Source organism: Oncorhynchus kisutch, linkage group LG18 (genome assembly GCF_002021735.2).
Source record: "Oncorhynchus kisutch isolate 150728-3 linkage group LG18, Okis_V2, whole genome shotgun sequence".
Lineage (NCBI taxonomy): Eukaryota > Metazoa > Chordata > Actinopteri > Salmoniformes > Salmonidae > Oncorhynchus > Oncorhynchus kisutch.
The window spans coordinates 36,879,416-36,890,878 of NC_034191.2; positions in this window are offsets into that span (position 1 = coordinate 36,879,416).

The window sequence follows — 11,463 nt, forward strand, 5'->3', positions numbered from 1 at the left end:
GCAATGATCGGTTGAATAGCATGCATTTGATTTTATTTGTGTTTAAGAGCAGTTGGAGGCCACGGAAGGAGAGTTGTATGGCATTGAAGCTCGTCTGGAGGTTAGTTAACACAGTGTCCAAAGAAGGGCCAGAAGTATACAGAATGGTGTCGTCTGCGTAGAGGTGGATTAGAGAATCACCAGCAGCAATAGCAACATCATTGATGTATATGTAACGGATGTGAAACGCTAGCTTAGTTAGCGGTGGTGCGCACTAAATAGTGTTTCAATCGGTGACGTCACTTGCTCTGAGACCTTGAAGTAGTGGTTCCCCTTGCTCTGCAAGGGCCGCGGCTTTTGTGGAGCGATGGGTAACGATGCTTCGAGGGTGACTGTTGTTGATGTGTGCAGAGGGTCCCTGGTTCGCGCCCGGGTATCGGCGAGGGGACGGTCTATAGTTATACTGTTACATTGATGCTTTTGACCCGGATCACTGGTTGCTGCAGAAAAGGAGGAGGTCAAAAGGGGGGTGAGTGTAACGGATGTGAAACGCTAGCTTAGTTAGCGGTGGTGCACGCTAAATAGTGTTTCAATTGGTGACGTCACTTGCTCTGAGACCTTGAAGTAGTGGTTCCCCTTGCTCTGCAAGGGCCGCGGCTTTTGTGGAGCGATGGGTAACGATGCTTCGTGGGTGACTGTTGTTGATGTGTGCAGAGGGTCCCTGGTTCGCACCCGGGTATGGGCGAGGGGACGGTCTAAAGTTATACTGTTACATATACAGAGAAGAGAGTCGGCCGAGAATTGAACCCTGTGGCACCCCCATAGAGACTGCCAGAGGTCCGGACAACAGGCCCTCCGATTTGACACACTGAGCTCTATCAGAGAAGTAGTTAGTGAACCAGGTGAGGCAATCATTTGAGAAACCAAGCCTGTTGAGTCTGCCAATAAGAATGTGGTGATTGACAGAGTCGAAAGCCTTGGCCAGGTCGATGAATACAGCTGCACAGTAATGTCTCTTATCGATGGCGGTTATGATGTCGTTAAGGACTTTGAGCGTGGCTGAGGTGCACCTGTGACCAGCTCGGAAACCAGATTGCATAGCGGAGAAGGTACGATGTGATTCAAAATGGTCAGTAATCTGGGGTATGGGGTATCAGCCTACTCAATGACACTCACAGAACAGCTATGCCAGTCCACATGATGCAAAACCCTGCATTCAATTATGCAAAATGTACTTTTTTGGTGCCAAATTAACTAATTATTATATTTGATTGAATTTATATAAGAACATTCCAAGTTTGTTTAGCATTATTTGGTCCAGTTGTGGCATAATTCCACAATTTGTATCAGTTTGCATCAGTTTCAATTGGAAACTTTTATTTTGAAGGCGAACCGCAGATTGTACCATTGTTGCTCTCACTAATGTTGCAAACAACACACTGGTAAGGCTGGTGACAATTTGTTCGCAATAAGGAAGTTGTCTATGGAAGGATATAGGACTACTGGCGAAATAAATCATAAGAAAAGATTTTTCTGGATCATGCATCATTATGTACCAGTTCTGTATGTTATACAATTTTCTTTTTCGGAAAAAGTTTTTCCCTCAGGCCAACCTTCCAGCATTGGGGATCATCCCGCGCCCCTACTGTGGGTGCAGAGGTGCCACGTCTATTTCTATGGGCACAAGCACTTCATGACACTGACTGTTCAGACTGCTCTTGTTGTTGAATAGAACATTCCTCATGTTTAAATCTAATTTTCTTCCAATTCTAGACATTTTGTCATGTCTAATGTGTATTAATGTGACATTTCAGCGACTGAAACCATACAACAACGTCTATGGGCTAAAATATCTAGCTAAAAAACGTTAGCTAACATGGGCTAATTGATCTGGACATTTCCGACAAGTTATAAATAGCTCTGTAAGGTATACAATGACTGACATGAGAAGAAGAAAACTGAAGATGCACTACCCTATTTGGAAATTGCATCTTGTGCATTCTACTTTTACAACTTTCAAGAGTAAGTTGAAAGTTGGACTGAGTTCCTTTATGAAAAAGGAACCCCTAGCGCCCCCCCCCCCCCCACTCCCCACAGTTTGGGAACCACTGCCTGCAGTATATGAAAATATATGCCTACTCCCATTTTGTAAAGAAGAGGTATCTCTCTCAAGCCCCCAAGTCATCAGTATTTCCTACCCTTTTGTCCAACCATCTTAGTCATTGCTCCTCTGCCCAAATAACTGGGCGCAGGGTAAGTTTCTGTCTGAGCGACAAGAGACTGAGACAAATTAATGTGCTTGCTTTTGTTGAGCTTTGTGCGTAAGTTTAAACTTTGAATTGATGTTCTTGCAAACATAATACAACTGTAGGCTACATTGGAGCTTCTCCTGCAGCCTTACTCATATGGGTTCTCCTCGGTGTAACTGTCATAAATTGTGTCTTAACATTTTCATTCAACATTGAATTCCCTCTGGTCAGGAGCCACGGTGTTGAGGTGGTTGAGGTAAGTCCATTTCCATTACATTGCATTATGTTCTTAGGTTTAGGATGGAAGACATGAGAATAGTGTCATTATAAGGTTGTAAAAATACAATCTGTAAGCATGTGAGGGATACATTAGTAATTGCTTTATAGTGTAGTTAGGAAACAAGTTATGCCAGTTGAATGATGGATGGTATTTATGAAACTATGAGTGAAAAAAAAATGTGTATGTTCATTTATGTGTCACATAGACACACACATTACTCCCCCCCTCTTGCTCTCTATCTCTTTCTCTCTCTCTTTCTCACTCTCTCTCTCTCTCTCTCTCTCTCTCTCTCTTTCTCTTTCCCTCTCTTTCTCTCTCTCTCTCTTTCTCTCTCTCTCTCTCTCTCTCTCTCTCTCTCTCTCTCTCTCTCTCACTCACTCACTCACTCACTCACTCACTCACTCACTCACTCACTCACTCACTCACTCACTCACTCACTTACTCCTTCTTTTCCTGTCTGTGCCTGTCGCTGTCTTGTCAGATTAGGATGTCTTGTTCGTTGTTTCAGTCACTGCCACCTGCAGTCAGCTGCTTGGCGCTCCTCTCAAACAGAGGGGAACAATAGCTGTAGCGTTTGCCTCACAAGTGCATGTCATAGCATTACATTTACACATCAAGTTGTGCCTGAGGCAGAGGATATTTTATTCACACTTCTCTCCTGATACAGATAGATCTCAGTCAGCCATTGGTCTCAAGGACCCTTTGAGGACATTGTACACAAGCTCTCTGATGTCATTGTCGACGCTGAGTACAACAGCCAATTGCAACAACTCCTCGACAACTTCCAGGTATGGTAAAATGGTCCATTTAATGGGGTACAAAAGCAGTATTTTATTATACAATAGTATATGTTTGTGTGTTTCAGGGTTATGTGTCCGTGCATCCCCATACTGTTCTTCTGGACCCCCTTCCAGCAATGAGCCAGCTACTGGATCGCTTTGCCTCCAAACAGATTATGAGCCAGCTCCAGAACTCCACGAGAAGTACAGCACAGTGGCCTAACTGTCCCTCCTCTAGACATCTGCCAAGCTCTCATCTGTCTTATGCTCTCCCTGATATCCCCCCCGTGGAGAGCAAGGGCCTCAGCTTCCCTCTGAGTCAGGGAGGGACTGTCTACAACCAAACACATAAACATACTAATTCATCTTGCTGTTTACAGAGCCTCCACACCAGGAAATGGTGATTCAGTTTTGGCTCCTTTTATCTAATTTTATCCTAATTTTATCCTTTTATCTAATTTATAAGACATTTAAGGCCGACTGCCCGGACACAGATTTAGCCTAGTCTTGGAATAAGAAGTATGTTCAATGGAGATTGTTCATTGAAAGTGATTTTAGTCTAGGACTAGGCTTAAGCTGTGACTGGGAAACTGTCCCATAAGATTGAGTGTTGTATTTACTTCACAAGCTGTTCCACACGACTGCGTGAGCGCGCTCTCCATATCTGATGGAGAGGGTGAACATTCACAAGGCCGCGGGGACAGACGGTTTACCAGGACGTGTACTCAGAGCATACGCTGACCAACCGGCAAGTGTCTTCACATTTTCAACCTCTCCCTGACCGAGTCTGTAATACCTACGTTTCAAGCAGACCACCATAGTCCCTGTGCCCAAGAAAGCGAAGGTAACCTGCCTAAATGACTACTAATAACACTCACGTCGGTAGCCATGAAGTGCTTTGAAAGGCTGGTCATGGCTCACATCAACACCATCATCCTGGAAATCCTAGACCCACTCCAATTCGCATATCGCAATCTCAATCCCACTCCACACTGCCCTTTCCCACCTGGACAAAAGGAACACCTATGTGAGAGTGCTATTCATTGACTACAGCTCAGTATTTTTTTTATTTGTTTATTCAGTTTTACACACAAGACAACAAAAAACAATATAAATAATATACTCAACAACAAAAAAATATTTGCTTCAGATAAGTTAAACACACCGGGCAGAGGGCTACAAAGGTTAAAGGGCAATCTGCAGTACAGGGACAGAGCAAACACCTCATCATTGTTCCTGTAAACTGTCAAGGGATAGGGGTAGAGAAATGCAACCACTCACAGACAGTCATGGCCACAGACCGACTATCCACAGGACCAAAAATAAAGTTTACAATGCTTTAAAAGACAAATATGTATTATAATAATTTTATGTAAGTGTGAACAAAATATAAAAAAAACAGGGCAAAACAAGCTCGCATTTTAGTCTCTGACCGGGCAAGATGAACAAGGCATCTGCAGTTCACAATCAATAAGCACATCATCAACCTTAATGCCCCCCCCCCCCCCCCCCCCTAAAAAAAAACCACAAAGAAATGCTCATCCAACCCTTAAGTCACAAGGGAGTCAAATACAGACTTATTTTTGTTTTAATATGAATGCCATCAGAGGATGATTGTTTAAAGTAAGACCAGAATGGAGCCCAGGCCTCATAAAACAGTTTGGGGTTCCCACGTGTATTGAATTACATTTTTTCTAGTTTCAGAGAGCACAGCACATCTCTCGCACAATATTTATAAGATGGGAGAGCTGCCATCTTTCAGGTCTGTAGTATTAGCCGTCTAGCTAAAAGAGTTGTATGAGCAACAGTGTCCAACTGAATTCTTGACAGGGGGGTACTATGGGCAGTACTCCAAAAAGGGCTGTAAGGGGAGACGGATGTCATATATATCAGAGAAACATTTAAATATGAATTCTGAGGAACCTGACAGTTTATGACAGCGCCCAAAACATGTGCAACAGTGTGGCTGGTTCCATTTGACATCTGACACAGGTAGGATCAAAATTAGAGAATATTCTTCCAAGTTTGGCCCTGGACCAGTGGACACGGTGAACCACCTTGAATTGAATGAGGCTCTGTCTAGCGCTAAAAGAGGACGAATGTACCCTGTACAGCACAGATTCCCAGGTGTCTTCCCCAAGTTCCTCCCCCAAATCCTTTTCCAATCGAGTCTTTAAAGGCACCAAAGAAGGGTTCTGTAAGTCATTAATGATTGCATATACATCTGAAATTGCGCCCCTAGGAAGCGTGTTCAGCTCAAAGATGCTCTCTATAGCTGTATTCGCAGGCCTATGGGGAAACTCAGGTGTATTAGCTCTGACAAAGTTCCTAGTCTGGAGATAGTGGAAAAAGTGGGATTGGGGGAGGTTGAAATTTTCCTGTAGCTGAGCAAAAGAGGCAAATGTATCATCAAAGAATGATTGTGCTAGTGAGGAGAGGACTAGTGAGTGCCAGAAGGCAAAAGCCCCATCATTCAAAGATGGAGGAAATAAAATGTTCTGATTGATTGGGCCTGATAGAGAAAAGCCTAGGAGGCTCAAGGCTAAACGGAACTGATTCCAAATTTTAAGAGACTGCTTTACGATTGGGTTGACACACATTTTGCCTAGGGACACTGGGAGAGACGAGCACAACACAGACGAAAGTGCATCAGGTTTACATGATTCAAACTCCATCTGGACCCAGAGTGGTCTAGGGCCAGTAGGATCAGTCTGCAGCCAGTACAAAAGGGCTCTGAAATTTGCAGCCCAATAGTATGTCTGAAAATTTGGTAGGCTTCTGTAAATGTTTTTTTACCAATCCATGGTACCTTGCCATCCCAAATCAAATACATGAATGTTTGATCCAGTGAATTAAAAAAATATTTTGGAATAAAAATGGGTGAACATTGAAATAAATATAAAAATTTGGGCAACACATTCATTTTAATGACATTAATCCTTCCAATAAGAGAAAGAGGTAGCGAATTCCAAAAAGTAAAAGATTGTTTCAAACTGTCTGCTAGAGCAACAAAGTTTTCCTGAAACAAATTTGAATATTTCCTTGTCATTTTAACTCTCAAGTAGGTGAATTGATCCCAGGCAATCATAAACTGAAAACTTGTAAAAGAGCACTTTAATAAAGCAGCCTCACTCTTGCCTAGATTCAGCTTTTACCCTGAGATTGATCCAAATGTTTTAAGAATAGATAAGGCACGTGACAATGAGGTATCAGGGTTGGAGATAAACAAAAGGAGGTCATCAGCATTTAGCAAGATTTTCTGCTCTAAGCCCGTCCTGATTATACCTTGAGCATAGTGCAATGGCGAGAGGCTTGATTGCCAAAGCAAACAACAAGGGGGAGAGTGGACAACCGTGTGTGGATCCGCAGTGCAAGGGAAAATAGTCAGAGGACAAGTTGTTAGTCTGTACCGAAGCCATGGGAGAAAAATAAAGAATCTTTATGAATTTGGGGCCAAAGCCAAATCTATAAAGGCCAGCTGTTAGGTAATCCCACTCAGGGTAGCCTAGAGGTTAGAGCGTTGGACAGGTAACCGGAAGGTTGCAAGCTCAAATCCCCGAGCTGACAAGGTACAAATCTGTCGTTCTGCCCCTGAACAGGCAGTTAACCCACTGTTCCTAGGCTGTCATTGAAAATAAGAATTTGTTTTTCTTTAATAGTAATGACATTGAAGCATGATAAAGACTAGGCGGTAGCTTTGAGGTATTAAGGCACTCTGCAAATAATCGAGACAAGAATGGGCAAAGCAGACCAGAAAATGTCCTGTATAATTCAGTTGGGAAACCGTCCGGACCAGGTGATTTACCACTTTTCATTGAGGACACTGCTGTTGCAATTTCCTCTGGTGTAAATTCTTCTTCTATACAGTCATGGGAGTATCAATTGTATCAATTGAAGGCATATTCAAGGCATTAAAGAATTAATCAATCAGCAAAAGGTCTTGGGGAGATTCAGAGGTGTATAGCGCAGAGTAAAATTGTTTGAATTGATCATTGATCTCTTTATGTATAACTGTGGTGGAACCAGACAGGGTCCTTATTTGTGGAATTAAACGAGAGGCCTCAAATTTATGGATCTGATGTGCAAGGAGTTTACTGGCCTTGTTGCCTTGTTCATACACTCTGTATCGAGCTCGCAAGAGTAACTGTTCAGCTTGCCTGGTAGAAAGCTCATCAAATTCAGATTGGAGTAGTTGGCGCTCTTTATGCAGATCAGAGGAAGGATCTGTAGCATACTTCTCATCCAGTGTGGCTATGGACTCGCTCAGGTCCTGAAACCGCTGAGAGCGAGCTTTGTTTTGATTGGCTGTATAAGAAATAATTTGGCCACGTGTGTATGCTTTAAGAGACTCCCATATGGTAGAGCAGGACATACCTGCCGTTGAATTAGTTTCTAGGAATAAGGCGATTTCAGAAGAAATGAAATTGACAATCTCCTTATCTGAGAGTAAAATGGGGTAAAGACACCATTCATAACACATAAGAGGTCGCTGGGGAAACTCTCGTTCAAACACTAATGGTGATTGGTCAGAAATAACAATACTCATAAGTACACCACCGAAGGTTAGGCAGACGTTTTTTGTCCAAAAATAAGTATCAATGCGGGAGTATTTTTGATGAACATGAGAATAAAATGAATACTGTCTATATGTAGGGTGTAGGAAACGCCAAGCCTCACACATGGCATATTTCTGAAGAAAAGATTGAATAAGTAGGGCACATTTAGATGGGTCTGTAGTTCTTCGTGAGGACTTGTCAAGAACTGGAGTGGAACACTTGACCAACCCAGTCCCTACGCATCCTAAAATGCTCACCAGTCCTCAAGTTAGTCTCTTGTAGAAATGCAACATTTGCATTCAAACCCTTTAAGTGTCAGCACCCTCTTACGCTTCACAGGGTTGTCAACCCCTTTGATGTTCAACGAAATGGCCAAACCCGGACAATGCTGGGCCAATTGTGTGCCGCCCTATGGGACTCCCACTCATGACCGGATGTGATGCAACCTGGATTCAAACCAGGGACTGCAGTGACACCCCCTGCACTGAGATGCAGTGCCTTAGACCGCTGTGTTACTCGGGAGCCATCAAAGCTCATCACTAAGCTAAAGACCCTGGGACTAAACACCACCCTCTGCAACTGGATCCTGGACTTCCTGACGGGCCGCGCCTAGGTGGTAAGGGCAGGCATCAACACATCTGCCATGCTGATCCTCAACATGGGGGCCCCTAGGGGTGCGTGCTTAGTCCCCTCCTGTACTTCCTGTTCACTGATGACTGGGTGGCCAAGCATGACTCCAACACCATCATTAAGTTTGCTGACGATACAACAGTGGTAGGCCTGATCACTGAAAACAATAAGATAACCTATAGAGAGAAGGTCAGAGATCTGGCAGTGTGGTGCCAGAACAAAAACCTCTCCCTCAACGTGAGCAAGACAAAGGAGCTAATCGTGGACTACAGTAAAAGGAGGGCCGAACACACCCCCATTGACATCGACGGGGCTGTAGTGGAGCGGATTGAGAGTTTCAAGTTCCTTGGTGTCTACATCACCAACAAACTATCATGGTCCAAACACACCAAGACAGTTATAAAGAGGGCATGACAATGCCTTTTACCCCTCAGAAGACTTGGAATGGGTCCCCAGATCCTCAAAAAGTTCTACAGCTGCACCATCGAGAGTATCTGGTTGCATCACCACCTGGTGTGGCAACTGCTCGGCATCTGACCATAAGGCGCTACAAAGGGTAGTGCGTACGCCCCAGTACATCACTGGGGCCAAGCTTCCTGCCATCCAGGACCTATATACTAGGCGGTGGCAAAAAATTGTCAAAGACTCTAGTCACCCAAGTCATAGACTGTTCTCTCTGCTACTGCATGGCAAGCGGTACCGGAGTGCCAAGTCTAGGTCCAAGAGGCTCCTTAACAGCTTCTACCCTCAAGCCATAAGACTACTGAACAATTAATAAAATGGCCACCCGGACTATTTGCATTGACGCCCCCCTCTCTTTGTTTTTACAGTGCTGCTACTCACTGTTTATTATCAATAAATCAATCAAATTGAAAGTTTAGAGGGACGGTTGATTACACACAGGTGGATTGTATTTATCATCATTAGTCATTTAGGTCAACATTGGATCATTCAGAGATCCTCACTGAACTTCTGGAGAGAGTTTGCTGCACTGAAAGTAAAGGGGCTGAATAATTTTGCACCCCCCATTTTTCAGTTTTTGATTTGTTAAAAAAGTTTGAAATATCCAATAAATGTCGTTCCACTTCATGATTGTGTCCCACTTGTTGTTGATTCTTCACAAAAAAATACAGTTTTATATCTTTATGTTTGAAGCCTGAAATGTGGCAAAAGGTCGTAAAGTTCAAGGGGGCCGAATACTTTCGCAAGGCACTGTAAGACAGGAGAAATACTCCAGATATAGCAGACTGACCCTCGCCCCCGACACATAAACTATTGCAGCATAAATACTGGAGGCTGAGACAGGAGGGGGCAGGAGACACCCACTCAAGTGACACACCCCTCCTAGGGATGGCATGGAAGAGCACCAGTAAGCCAGTGACTCAGCCCCCGTAATAGGGTTAGAGGCAGAGAATCCCAGTGGAGAGAGGGGAACCGGCCAGGCAGAGACAGCAAGGACGGTTCTTCGCTCCAGTGCCTTTCCGTTCACCTTCACACTCCTGGGCCAGACTAAACTCAATCATAGGACCTACTGAAGAGATGAGTCTTCAAAAAATACTTTAAGGTCGAGACCGAGTCTACGTCTCTCACATGGATAGACAGACCATTGCATAAAAATTTAGCTCTATAGGAGAAAGCCCTGCCTCCAGCTGTTTGCGTAGAAATTCTAGGGACAGTAGGGAGGCCTGCATCCTGTGATTGTAGCGTACGTGTAGGTATGTACTGCAGGACCAAATCGGAAAGATAGGTAGGCGCAAGCCCATGTAATGCTTTGTAGTTTAGCAGTAAATCCGTGAAATCAGCCCTAGTCTTAACAGGAAGCCAGTGTAGAGAGACTAGCACTGGAGTAATATGAATAAAGAATGTGGTTCTAGTCAAGATTCTAGCAGCCGTGTTTAGCACTAACTAAAGTTTATTTAGTGCTTTATCCGGGTAGCCCGGAAAGTAGAGCATTGCATTATTATCTATGCATAGTCACTTTACCCCTACCTACATGTACAAATTACCTTGACTAACCTGTACCCCCTGTATATAGCCTCATTATTGTTATTTTATTGTGTTACTTTTGCATTTTTTACTTTAGTTTATTTAGTAAATATTTTCTTAGCTCTATTTTCTTAAAACTGCATTGTTGGTTAAGGGCTTGTAAGCATTTGGCGCATGTGACAAATAACATTTGATTTGATTTGTCTCCTCACACCTCACTATTCCTCTTCCTGTTAGTCTGTAAAACCAAGGTGGCTCATGGATCCCGCTCCCATGAGGTAAGAGACTGTCTGTCTTTCTATTGCTCAGAGTCTTTTTTGCATATTTTCCCATATATTCCATGTATTTGTTTAAATTTTCTGCCTTTTTGTGTGGCTCTGTGTATTACTGCTTTGTTGACACTGTGATCGCTCTCTATAGAAGTGTATAGGTGTTTATTAGCCCATGGCTCTCACTCTAGTTCTTCAGACTTTAGTGTCCCTGTTCTCTCTCCATACCATAAATGTCTCTGATCTTCAGTATGGCTGGTCTGTCAGAGGCCCGCCCTCCCTGTGTCCTGCAGAGCTTCGTCAACCACGGTGCCGTGCTGCACAAGGTGTTTGTGTTAGGAGAGGACCACTTCACTGTGGAGAGGCTCTCGCTGAAGAACTTCTCCCCCGGACCCCGTGGTCAATGTGGACACACCCTCACCTCTTCTTCTCCCTCTTGCACTTTCTCTTCCTTTCTCTCTCTCTATCACTCTTTCTCATTCTCATGCTTATACTGCGCTTTTAATCACCTGTTTCAATAAAACGTCTTCCTAATGTCTATGGTGTGTTTTGTGACTCCAAGAGAGTAAGACAATCTTTTTTAACAGCCACCAGGTGTCCAAGCCAGAGTTCTCTCCAACCTCACTGCAGTTAGTACGACCTCCACATTAGACAATCAACCAGTGGTGGAAAAAGTACCCAATTGTCATACTTGTGTAAAAGTATAGATACCTTACTAGAAAGTTATTCAAGTAA